We start from the raw sequence: 14420 nt of genomic DNA on the forward strand, positions 1-14420 counted from the left end.
ACATGATTGCCTAAAAAGTTGGTTAAGATGATCAAATTGTGAAAATATCAAAAGGAGGACAAATTTACTTTCACAATGACCAGCATATAGTAAAAAAATCATAACTATTTCAATATTTAACCAAATGAGGTGAACCAAGTGGCCAAATTCATCTACAGACAATTCCCCACATGTTTGCTGTTTCGAGCAGAGTCAAATTCGGTGATTAAAGTCGTGGAACAAAGCATTGAAAGAAGGGACATGGAATTGAAGTTGGAGGAGACAAAGAATACTGTTACAACTACATGGCATTAATAAAATTTTTGATTCTTTCTCTCATTTCGCCTATAAATAGAGGCCTTGTGCTAGCTTGAGAATCATTCTATCTCATTGTAAAATATAGTGTGAGTGTGTATAAAAATTCTAAGTTCCAATATATTTTTCATTTTCCAAATTATGAGTGATGTTTTTAGTGTTGATCAAAAGTAAGTTAATGGAAAGCTAAATCTATTATGTCAAGGTGAAGATGATGAATTCTTTGTGAAGTAAGATTGTTTATATTTTGTATATTCTTTCTTTATTTCTTTCATTTTGCTAATTTCTTTTTATTGTAGGTATAAAAATGAATTATTTGTTGTTACTAATTTACATCAAATGTTTGATACCATTGAAGTGGTTATCTTGATCTGTTGTTTAATTTTGATACAATAAATATTTAATCAATTATTATTGTTGTATTATATTATANCAATAGCGTGGCTCTGCCGGTTGTTCTAAATGAAATATAATGATTTAATTTAACATTTATTTTATGCAGTTATATTATATATATAATCATAGGTACCATATATAAAATATCGATGAATTCGGTATTTTCTATAGTGGGAACTATATTATATTTAGGTGTGTGTTTAAATATTTAATTTTCTTGGAACCATTATTTATGGTGGTTTCCTTTGTTTTACTTTTAGTTAAAAAATATTGCATAAATCAAGAATAAATCCTCGAGCCTTGACAAAATTTATAATTTCTAAACTTCGTTCTTGCATTTGGTAATCTATAAATTAATAAATTTAAACTTAAAATAACCTCTCTATGGATCGATCTCGTACTTACGAAATATATTACTTGCAGATAACCTATATTTGGGTGAATTATAATTTAAGTAGTAGCACATTCATCAGAAGTTCTTGCATCAAATCCATTCTCTTTGTAACAATACCTTCTAGATGATCGAAACGTTTGTTGAACATTTCTTGAGTATTGAAATGAGCTTCAGTCAACGCTCTGTCATTCCGTATTTGTTCCACCTTGAAGAATAGGTTCGTGATATCCTTTGTGACTTGTTGAAGATTTTTTTGAACATATTCTCTTTTATGGAATCAATTTTCATAGTGTGCGCCAGTTGGGTTGATTTGATATCAGAAATGGAAGTCATCATGCTGGAAAGGTCGGTCTGAATGGCTTGAAATTCATCAAATGTAGATTCAGTCGCCATTGATATACCAGGAGACTTGACTCCAGAAGTTTCTGGTTCCTGCTCCTTGTTATCTTGATTAAATATCACCAATGCCCTGTCAGTTTCAGTACTAACCATTTCTGGAAGATCTTCAGTTAAGGCTTCCTGTTGAATCTGTGGAGGAGAAGAAAGATTTGGATCAGCAGTGGTGCTTGAAGCCTCTTCAGTCTGTTGATCAGCTGAGACAATAGATGGTTCTTCAGATAAATGCTCAGCTGATACGGAGATTGGCTCTTCACTTGTGTGAAAAACTGAAACCGTGACTGGCTCTTCTAGAAAATTTTGAGGATGCTAATCATCAGATGCACATTGAATGTTGTAAAAAATTATCTCTTGATTGTAAAATTCATTGGAATTCAATTTATTTGATATTAGAAACTGCTAAAAAATACAGATAAGTGTTCCCAAGGGTTAAATATCGATAGAGATACTTAAAAAATTGCCAACTAACGAGGATTGTGTGAATGCAATTGATATATGTGGGAAACTGAAAACTTTTTATCAAGTGACTGATATGTTTTCTGGAACACTTTACCCCACATCTAACTTTTACTTTCCGAAGATTTTAATATCAAATTAAAGTTAGATGAGTGGTTGAAGAGTCCAAATCCAATTATTCGAGGTATGACACAAAAGATGTTTGAAAAATATGATAAATATTGGGATAATTGTCATATTATGATGGGGTTGCTGTTGTATTGGATCCTAGATATAATATGAAGCTTGTTGAATTTTATTTTCTTCTAATTTATGGTAAAAGATCACAATCTAAAGTTAATGAAATTTGACAGAATTGTGGTGATTTGTTGGTTGATCACCAATCTAGGGCAACAAAATTATTAGGAAATAGTGGTGGTTCAGGGATTGTTGAGACTTCATGTGTTTCTAATATTGATGCATCTGATAGTGATATTTTAGATATGTATGATAATTTTGTGGCTTCGATTTCAAGCCAAGCTGCGTCACAATCCCTAACCGAGTTGGATATGTATTAGGAAAAAATTGTCTTGCCAAGAACTCAAAATTTTGATATTCTTCGTTGGTGGAAAACGAATGGGGTCAAATATCCAAATTTACATAAAATGGAAAAGGATATTTTAGCTATTCTTGTCTCATCTATTGCATCTAAATCTGCTTTTAGCAATAGTTGAAGAATAATTGGTCCTCATCACAGTAGGCTTAATCCAACGACTTTGGAGGCATTGATGTGCTCGCGAGGATGGTTGTGTGGTGAGGTGAGTTCGAAGAATATTTAACCGGAGTGGAGCGGGTAATGGGTCAAAGTTTTCTTCATGGGGCCGGTCTCGGGTCTAGCCATACCCGCCCCATTACATCTCTACCTACGACTCAACCTCCATACAATTGATACAATAACAATACAACAAAAAGACACAAATAACGAACAATGTATGATGTCAATATTTTAAGTGCATATCACACAGAAAATACATTAAGAAATAGATAATCATAATTTCGGTCGCAAGGAGAACTAGGCTTGAGAGCCTCTCACTGATTCTGAAATAACAATGTGTACCAAGAATACAATATAACAAGAGGAACATGTCACAAGAATGATATGGCTCAATATGAATGTCATAATATCAACCTTAGACTAAATACTAAAATATATGTCAAAATCACAAACATATAATAATCTAGACATTTAATAATCCAAATCACATAATCACATTAACACACCTAACAAAACTTAAATATGTTTAAAACATAATTTATACGTTATCGTCGTAAGTTACCGAACTGTAACATACCTAAACTAACTTTGAACAACTCACAAGCTCAATTTTAATCTCTTCGGCCTAACAAAAAGATGATGTGCCAAATAATTCCACAATTCGTCAACAAAACTAAAATAATCCAACTCAACTAAATACTAATCCAAATTATCCTTATCATAAATGGCTGAAATCATAACTCAAATTCTCATATTTCAACAGAAAACATCAAGGCGATATTCGATTATTTCAACACACTCATACACCCAAAAACTGAAACAAAGTGCAGTTGTTCTGTCACATTATGCAGATTCGGTACTTAATAGCATAAAATTCATATCTAATTTATTATTGATTCAAATAAATATCCGTCAATTGAAAATGAAAGAAACTCAAATATATAAGTTTTTCCTATTGAAAACATAATCAAATTCTCAATCATTTGTTCCTTGAATTTATTAAAACTCACTGGATCAACCTAATTCGCAGACATATTTCTGTAACATAGTAGTTCAAGAAAAACAGGCCTAACTATCTCGATTTTTAATGGAATTAAATGATTCCAAATTTTATTTATAATATAATTTATAGATCTACAGCTTTCATTTGAATAAAAATTCCAATATCCTAGTGCACACATCTTATATTCTCGAAATACAATAGGTTTTCATCCCAGCTCAAATACAAAATACAATGCAGACATATTTTGGTATAAAATTCATATAAAATCTACAACTGATTGAAATTAAATTATTCCAGTGGACAAAGAAAGCTAAAATTAAATTATTCCAGTGAACAAAGAAAGCTAACATAGAGAAATACAAGTTCTATTTATATCATAGCTACAAATTCTCATTGTACAAATCGCAGCAATATGAAGAACAACTCACCTAATTGAATCTTGAGAAAAGCTTGGATCGAGCTGTTCGAGATTAACACAGCTTGGAATAACAGGTTTGAGTCCGAGCTACAAACTAGAGTTCAATCACCAGCTAAAAAAGTCTGAAAATGTAGAAACCTCACCCAAAAAGCTAATGGAAATCATGGCAAGGCATCACCAGAAGTCACAGAAAAATGGCTCGAGTTCAACAGCTTCGATCCAGATGCATATTTTCTTTAAAACGATGATTTATAGCTAAAATCGAAGCTTAATGATGTGAGGAATAAAACCCATTAATAATTTTGAAATTCCGACATCGGACGGAGAATGTATGACTATTCTACGATGACTTCTCAAGGTGGTGACGAGAATGGGTCGGGGAACTTGGGTTTCTCTGCTTCTCTCTTTCCTTTATCTATAAATGGTAAGTGTGTGTATTGTATGTGTATATATGCTTTTAATATTAATTGGTTATTAAAAGTACTAACACGAGTTTTGCATTTATTTTGCTCTCGTATATTAATAAAATTATCGATGTATTTTATATCGTATTAAATCTTCGATATTTAAAATGTGTATTTTTAATTCACTTCATGAATTTATTTGACATGATTAATTAACTCAATAATTGTTCTCAATAATTGTTTTAATTATATTAAATTATTGGATAATTAATTATAAAGTCTTACATGAGTAATATATATATATATATATATATATATATATATATTGTGCTGAAATTTGAAATAGAATTTTATGTGTGAGTATGGTGAATTTTTATTTTAATTAATTTATGTTTTTACTTTTATGCACAAAACAATAAAATTAAGATGACTTTTTTAAAAAAATTCAGAACATAATTGACTGTCATTACGCTGTTTCTTTGTGAATCCACATGCTTCATAAATTCTACTGATACCGAAAATCTGATGATCGTAATACGTTACAACTCAATTTTTAACCGGAAGATATTTGGCAAGACATCGAATCCCTGTAATGAAGTGTGTTCTCGGACTTGTTTGATATTTCTTCGAAAAGGCCAAAAGGTTACGTGTGCTGCTATGCTTCGTTTAATCAGGGAGAAGAGGTTTTGAGCCGAAGAGACAAAATCTTGAAAGGGCTATTGCCAGATTTAGCGACTTTCTGTTGCGGGTAATTTATATTGCTCAAATTGGTATAAAGCTGTTGTCTTGAATTTGTTCGATAATTCTCGATAAGGTCTTGGTTGAATTCTGGAAAGCAAGTGGAACCGCTGTTATTTAACGTGATTTTTAGTATTGATTGATTGGTGGATTTCTGTTAAATCAGAAGATTTTCTTAGAGCCTGATTTATTGATTGTAGGATTGGAGTCCAGGGCTTGGAGAGATTGGGGAACTTTTGATTTTTGGAGCCATGGCGGTTCCATGGAGAGTGACACTTTGGTTGGCAAGAATGATATGGCTTGCATTGGGTGTTTGGGTGGTTTCTTGCTTGGCTGTTGCTGATGAAATCGCCGGCTCGTTGCGGACCGGTGGTGTCAGGCCTTTTCGTGTTGGTTGAATTCAAGGAGTTGAGGGAAACTATCAGTGGATGAACCGGTTCGATCCAGCCAACTTACTGTAGTTTTATGTTCTAGTGTTATAGGGTTTTTTACTTTGTTGATGTGAGTTATAAATAACTGATTGTTGCTTTCAATTACATTTTCTTGAGTGTGTGATGATGGCTTGGAATGTGTATATATCATGCATAGGTGATCTCTTTGATACTCTGAGGAAGCTGCATATTAATTCATGATGCCTAATTATTTCCGATGAAGCACCCTTTGTCTACTGGCTGTTAGTTATTCGGCATGTTGTAACACATCCTCACATGCTTTGAAATACCTCCAGCCCACCATGTTTTGCATTTGCTGAGTGTGTTTACATGTTAATTTGAGCATCAATTTTACTGATTTTCTGTTGCATATGCTCTTAAGTTTAGATAGAATTTCGAGTAAAGTTGAGGGTCACTGTGAAGGTTGGGGTACTCCGTACTTGTCTTCCTGTGTGAGTTGGTTGTCATTTTTAATTTTTTTTTCATATTTTTAGAAATTAAGTACTTATTGCGAGCTTGGTCAGCTCTGGTGAGGTTTTAGTTCAAAACTTATTTCCGTATATCGTTTTTCTTAGTTGGGAATGCCAAGAAAGGCATTCATCAGCCCTGGATTGCTCTACGTTTCATATAATCGGTCACTCGATGGGAATAGGCAAGTTGAAGATATTAGAAATCAGTTCTATACTGAATTGTTGTGACTTGTGAGATTCGCAATCTCCTGAACGGTCCTTAACCTTCGGAGGATGCCCTGAATCCTAAGGCCTAGGCTTAAAGTCTAATACTTCAAGTATTTCTGATAGAGTTTGTTTCCAGTATTGTCACAGTATGACAATGTCACTCTGATACCTTAGTTTCTTGAGAGTGAAATCCTTCATTTATTCATCCAACAGTAAACCTTTAAACATTTGGTGTGGATGTGAAACATTAGTTGATTACGCATCTTATTTCATATGACGTTTGACTCAAGTTCTACGAAGAACTAGTGTTATAACTTACAAATCATTATGTTATCCTTCATCATTCTATCCCACAGGCAAAACTTTGTCTAAAGGCATCGTATTAAAACTCTTAGTATAGACCCTTGTTTCTCTCTTAGAGTTCTTGGTGGCACTAGTGTACTGACTTCCTTAAATGACCACAAGGATTCGGGTTTATGTGTGTGTATATATGAGTCCGTTATTTTGTACACGAATCTCGAAATTTTATGGCTCTCTTTAACCTTTTTTTTCCCTTCTCTCCTTTTTATGTATTTCTCAAGGTTCTAAAAAGCGTGAAGCGCCCCGAAGCGCGGATGTCGAGCTCCAAGCTTTTCAAGCTTAAGCGAGATTAGCACATGCTTAAACGTGAAAAAGCGTTTTTTATCTTTAGTGTAATTGTAATTATCTCAAACCAATAAATAGATAAAATAATACATAAATATGATAAATTTAAGTCTGATGCATTAATTCTCATATTTATAAAATCATAAAAATATCAAAATTACAATCTTTATTTTTTTTACAACTAGACCACATTAAAAATGTTAAATATATGTCAAATCATTATCAGACACGTTTAATCATAATTAAAATTAAAAAAATAAACATCTAAATTATAAACTTAATTTATTATTTTAAAATAAAAAGACATACATTCAAAATAAAAAAAATTAAAAAAATAAATAAATGCGATTAATTGTGCTTAAACATGCTTAATTAAACATCTTAATTATGCTTAATTCGGTCAAACTACAGTTTGACCGCTTTTTTCCGCTTTCTCCGAAGCGGGGCATTTTTGCCGAGCTTCAAGCTTAAGCGCGCTTAAGCGAGGCTTAAGCGGGCTTTTTAGAACCCTGATATTTCTTCGTTTCATGTTTCATGTGTTCTATCCATTTTACCTATGTTTTTTCCCGCCAAATTAAAAAGACCACACCCCCTTGTTACACTTTCGGCCCTTCTCCAGCATTTGAATAGGATACTGGGAAAAATATAATCTCCCTCTACGTAAATTTGTTGGCTCCACTATTAATTTTAATCTTTTTCCTGATTTATTTATTTATACGTTGCAATTCTGGATTCTGAAAAATTATTGCTTTGTTTTTTCCTTTTCTTTTTTTCCTTTTTGTTTTATGTCGATATGACGGCTGATTTTGGTTCTGAATCTGGTATTTTTTGGAAATACGCAAGCATGCATGATAAATAAAACGAAGCAATATTCAACCTAATCTTGGAGATTGAATTCCCATTTCACTGAATTGCTAACAGAAAAGAGAATCAGATTCTCAAAAACAACCCAAACACTTGCTACAAACTAGTATTTTGTTTTTTTTAAATAAAACAAAAACAAAAAAAAAAAGAAGAAGAAGGAAGGAAACAATCAGAAGTAAATCTTGAAGAACCCAAAATTTTTAGTAAAGAGAATCATCCGCATGTCTCGAGTAATTACAACCGACTGTACATTTACATCTCCAACCATTTTGGGAAGTCAGGAAGAACACTCACCGGTCATTGGCATGAACTCTGAACAACCTGCATTTATTAAAAAAAAAAGGATCATCATACGTAACTCCAAAAATCAATGTAAATTTATCCAGAACATACGATCCTCAATCCACACGAATTACCATTTTGATGGGAAAGATCCACACTAGTTTCAACTGGCTGAAGCTTAACATCAAGGATAGCATCGTCGACTGCATCTGCGGTTGCATGGTGTTCCTGTTCTCTATTATCACCAGAATAAGATGAAAAGTCGGGATGTTGAGAATCGACCTCGTTATTCACATTATATACTAGTACTTGGTCAGCATCCATATCTGAATAATAGGAAGAGTGCCGTGTGTTTATGCTGGTTTCGTAATATTCCTCTGGGTCGCCTTTCCTTGGGCGCTTACTCACACCCCTTCTCCTAATCCTTTCCTTTCCTCTACCCGTTTTCCCTATATCATTCTCTGAGGTCGCTACAGACTGAATGGAGCTTCCAGCATGATCCCTCAGACATTCATGCACAAGATACCTGATTCTTGAAACCGATTCTATTTGCTGATCATCCATCCCATGTGTTGAGAGGGCATCCACTACAAGAGCAATTTCCCTCAAAGCAGCATTCTGAGTAGTAAGAAAATTTGTTTATCGTTCAAAAAAAGACAGGCAAAAACGCAATGATAAAAAGCATCCAACATTTAATCAATGGATTTTGAGCAAGACATTTTTAATCATTCAAATTTTAGGATCAAGTGTTTGCTATTGTACCAATACCTATAGCTGGTAAAAAAACACGCAATTAAAACACTTTAGCAAATACAATGAGACAAGAGTCATTATTTCATAACTGGGCCACACACAGTAGAGGCAATTGACTTAAGAATAATATAGACACTCACCATTCTGTGAAACTCGGATGAGATGGGCGTAGACCTGCCAACCAACCTGCGTGTGATTTTTAAGTACCAGATCATGTATTCACCCTCGTCTAGGTCTTCCTCAGCCTCCACGATATGGAAGCAGCGATTTGCCCACTCACTAAGCTCTGATTCCATTTTTCCAGAGAGATCTACGCCACCATCAACACCACGGGTCTTCCTTTCCCATCGCGGCACTGCTTCGGGGATCGTTTGACGCATTCCAAACTGTCCTAGGCAACGATCTGGAAGGTGCCTTTCTGCCTTGTCAAAACATATCAACATCGTCTTTGAACGTCCAAGGATGAGCTGATTTAAAATGTTCTTTGGTATAACAGTGTGGCTGATATTAGCATAAGGACACCAGTCAATCTGCATTAGAATAGAACGGGTTCACTACAAAACAACAAAATACAGAGTTTCTTTCAAGCAAGTATCAAACTCACATCTGAAGGCTTTAATGAATCTAAAGCTTTGCGGTAAAAAGCCACATCACGATTTGAGGTTGGCCCATTATGTTTCCCCTTCCATCTGAGGACAAAAGGAAAACATTCATGGATTGGGTCATGATGAAGCTTAGGTCGACCGACATTCAGGTGATAGTAACTCCAGCACTAAAAATAAAGGATAAAGAAGAAAAATCAAACTCCTGTGGTAAAAGGGTCTTCGAAACACTGATACAAAAGGAAACAAAAAAATGAGAACAAGTAAAGTTTACTGCACCTGCAGTAGTGTCAAACAACCACTAATAGTGCTTTGGGATCTAAGGGAGGCATTTCCAAGTGACCTATACAAGAATGACAGTGTCGCCGCACCCCATGCAAATTTCCCCGCTTCTTCAAAATTTTCAAATAATGGGAGGTACATAACAGGGACTTTGTTACCAGTGGTGGTGGAAAAAATTGTACTGCCGACAAGGTAAAGAAGGTAAGCACGCGTATAACACTCGATATCTTCGATTGAGGCATCTTCGGGACATTTGGAGAAGGTCTCTTTCAGCCAGTTAAGTTTCACCATCCCACCACTCATGTTACAAGAATCCGGTGTTTTACCAAGGTACTTTACACACACTGAATCACATGAGGTATAAGTCACACCTATCACAGCTTCACCATCAATTGGAAGGCCAAGCAAGTAGGCAACATCTTCGAGCGTTATAGTCATTTCCCCGACAGTCATATGGAAAGTGTTAGTTTCTTTCCTCCATCTCTCAACTAGTGCAGATATGAGTGGATTATCAAGACTAATAGCTGGAATCAATCTCAAATAGCCAAAACCAGTCTTCTTGACCAACTCAATTTGTCTCTCAGTAAGTGACCAATGGCCAAGCTTTGAAGTATGTTCATGACATCTAAGTGCACCTCGCTCCTGTTAAATCAAATTGATATATTGTAAGGTGCAAATTGTCTCGAGTATGATGAAGATGGGAGGAGAAAGTATTGACACAATGAGCACCTGTCCCTCCCAAACTGCAGCAGAGACATGCTTATCTTGGTCATACAAAACAGAAGGATCCACTGGCCCAGGGTTGGTTGCATAATAATCCATAATGTTGCTAGTAGAGACATCTGCCCAGAACACAAGGCAAACCCAAAAGTGCAAGTATATAACCAGTAAATACATGGATACATACTAGAATATCACTGAGATTAAAAGTTAATTCAAACCGTGGATGCATATTATTATACACATAAGACACAACATTCATAACTTAAACCATGTGGGATGAAAAACTGGGCACTAGTCTACACTTTGAAGAGTCCTCAGACAACTGGTTGACTTGAATCAACTTCTATATTTAGGTGGGATCCAGCTATTATGGTCCAATAATTTATCATGCAAGCCTTTTTCTTTGAGTAGGAAAACCCGACCCAAACTCATCAAGATGACTCAAAATTTTGAGTAGGAAAAAGTAATAAAGAAACTAAAAAGAAATTAGTAATGTTCTAAACTCCTCTCCTCATCCTCCAAATCTTTGAAACTTTCGAAGCCCGCGTCTTTGGAGCTATCATGTCATATTATCAATATAATTTTGATATTTCTAAGTTTTGCATCTACGTTAGGAAAATGGCAGTATGAATTGAAAAATCTACCCTCGAATGTTAAATAATACAGAAAGCAGGGGCTGATAATGTTTCCATGTTTTTTGCATCTGCGTGAGGAAAATGTCAGCATGAACTTCTAGACCCGGAATTTGATTAGAAGAGTTCATTGACGGTTAATTTAAACAGAATCAATTCAACTTAAATGAAACCCAAACTAAAAAAAAAACTGATTCGAAGTCAATTTCAAGCATGTCAAACACATTAAACCACAACGCTTCAAACTACATCATAAATGATTACATTTGAGCACACAAGAACACGAAGTTCCCATTTTAAAGTAAGAATCTGGAAAATAAAATGACTTACTAGGAACAAAATGATAATCTTCAGCCTTCATGCCAAAGTACTAAAAACTTTTACCCGTGGAAACCCTAAAAACTGATGCCAGATTATATCAATTGCTAACTCAAACAACGGGCTAAGAGGATCCAGGAATTGAAGATATAAAATGGGTTTCTCCAGTGGAATTAAGGGTTCTGAAGAATTGAATCAATGGAGGAGAAACAGAGATTGCAGCAAAGAATAATGAGGAATTGAAATCTCGCTAACAGGAATTGAATTCCCCTAAATTGGAAGTTGGGTTATTTTTAAGGCCCATATCTGAAAAATCAACGGGCCTATATAAAGTGAAGATCAATAATTTCTTTTATTATCTACATTTCATTGCTTTCAGTTAAGAGTAGGTCTTTTGTTAGACGGTCTCACGAATTTTTATTTGTGAGACGGATCAATCATACCGACATTCACAATAAAAAGTAATATTTTTTCATGGATGACCCAAATAAGAGTTTCATCTCACAAAATACGACTCGTGAGACCGTCTCACACAAGTTTTTGCCTTTAGTTAAATTTAAAAATGTTCCTTTTTTTCTTTTAATAATAGAATGCACTTTTTTTCATATCAACACATATTAGCTCTATAGAATAATAGAAACAATAAAAATATAATTTAACATATTAATATTTTAAATAACAAATTTAAATAGAGAAAAATATTAAATGAATGAGTAGACCTTTAGTGAGACGGATCGACACGATCATATTTTTGACATAACACAAAATTAATTCGGGAAAAGGTCTCACAAAATTTTTTTTGTAAATTAAAATAAGTTAAAATGGAAATAAACAAGAAAATGTTGTCAAAACTCTTCACTAAAAATCATTCATTTTAAATGAAAGGTGACATCTTGGTAATAATTAGCTTATATGTCTACACCATTATATTATGATACCTCGATTCATTCAATGACAATAATTCTTTATCCTCAAATTTCAATTTATACTAACTCCTTAGCTGCTAAATTTTTTTTGAGCTCCTATTTACTTGAACCTATTTACTTGAATATTTTCAAATTTATCTTTTTCTTTCTTGAATTTGGTATGTGACATTGTTATACTCATCGAGTATGTTCTTAAAGACATATAGTCTAAAGACATTCAGCTGCATAAGGTTTCCAACCTATGTACCATAATTCATATGAATTATATAGTGCATCATGCTTTCGTATAATAAACTAAATGTTTTACCTTTTTTGATCGGTGTGTCATCGGGTTATATCCACTGCGTTTTACAGACTGTTCCTCACAGTCTAATCACGCAGTCACAACATATAGTTGCCGATGTAGATTCTTTCAATGACACTTAGCACAACCATGTTTAGTAAAAAAAGTTTAATTTTGAAAATAAAATATGAGAGATACAGTAAGTCTTGTTTATTTTATTCAAACATAATAACTTCCTCTAGAGGAGGAAAAATTTGTTTAGCTACTTATCATAGCTGGAATTACAACAAGTATAAACCTAAATTATTACAAATTTTATTTTGAAAGAAAAATGAAGAAGTTGAATGATGTCTTCATCTTCCTTCTGACTTCATATATATAGAAGTTTTGGTGGATTTGAAATCCGGACTTCAAAGTTGTGAATTGCACTGCCAGTTGTGGCCCACAACATCTTTTAATTGGTGTATTGCTAGTTAGTGCTCTGTCATGTTGTCGTGGTTGAGTGGTCAATCCACCACTAATGAAGTGGTTGGATCACATATCTTCTTTACTTTTATCGGAGAATCTTTTGCTTTTGTAAGGTCCTCAGGGAAAACGTGACTTGTGTGAACCTTCACCACTTGAACTTGTCTCTGCATTATGTTTTCGGTCAAATCTGGGCCGAAAAACTTTCCAAAATTCCGGTTCTTTCCACATAAGATTTATTTTATTTTCAAATATTTGTTCTGCAAAGTTTGTAATTTTTCATGTCATGGTATTTAACAGAAAATATCCATTATAAAATTTTGATAAAACTTAAATGCAAACTTGACTTTATCCATCTTTATGAGACATACACATAATCCTCATGCTCGTCTATTGGAGATGTCGTCTTTAGTGAGTGATGAAACAAAAGGTGTTTCACTCTGTGAAGGATCTTTGATGAATTTTTGAATGTTCATGTATGGTATTCTCAAATTGATGAAGTGATAGGATTCATGTGAGTCTTTCTCTGCTAGTTCTGGTATTGTGCTAAAAAATTAAAGCTCCAGTGTGGGGACCTGGACGCTAATTCATTCCCTTAATCGTTATTAATATCAAATACACAATTAAGTAATGTGTCTTTAATCGTTATTAATATCAAATACACAATTAAGTAATGTGGGACATAAATTTTTTTTTTTAAAATGCAATGTGGAAACGTAATGTACATATAAATCTAAAAGTACAAGTCCTGTACTACATACATTTACTAGGTTCAACGACATATCAGTGCTGAATCCTAATCTACTTCTGAGCCCGGATCTCCACGCTAACTAGTGCTGACTCGTTCTCTTCTTGATCTCGATCATGTCCCACCTGTTGTCATGCACACATACAAACAAGACAACAGCCGGATAACTCCGGTGAGAATTACATTCCCAGTATAAATCATGTATACATGCAATCATACAGACAATATAAAAGCATATAACAGGCATTCATAACATGTATCAAAATCAGAAATATGAATCAAATATTCATTGCATGTATCGAAATCCGAAACATGAATCAATATCAATAATAAATCATATTCTAAAGATGTACCATAATCAGGAACATAATTCAATATCAAGCAATGAATCACTCTCCGTGATTCTCAGACTCAGACTCGACTCAGTCCTAATCTAGGGATCCCGATCTGAATAAGAACATACACCCACCTACACTCCCGATCGGGGTGGTGGTACGTTCTTATTCACGAACTTTGGCCCTTTCCATATCGAACAT

General features: G+C 34.1%; 1 long non-coding RNA gene across 1 annotated transcript; it reads left to right on the forward strand.

The window, feature by feature from the left end:
• Positions 1–4966: 4966 nt before the first annotated feature.
• Positions 4967–5906, forward strand: LOC140959564 (uncharacterized). The gene is made up of 2 exons (XR_012172009.1): positions 4967–5263; positions 5454–5906. It is a non-coding gene; the product is annotated as an uncharacterized lncRNA (long non-coding RNA).
• Positions 5907–14420: the final 8514 nt, after the last annotated feature.

Source organism: Primulina huaijiensis, chromosome 2 (assembly GCF_012295235.1).
Source record: "Primulina huaijiensis isolate GDHJ02 chromosome 2, ASM1229523v2, whole genome shotgun sequence".
Taxonomy (NCBI): Eukaryota; Viridiplantae; Streptophyta; class Magnoliopsida; order Lamiales; family Gesneriaceae; genus Primulina; species Primulina huaijiensis.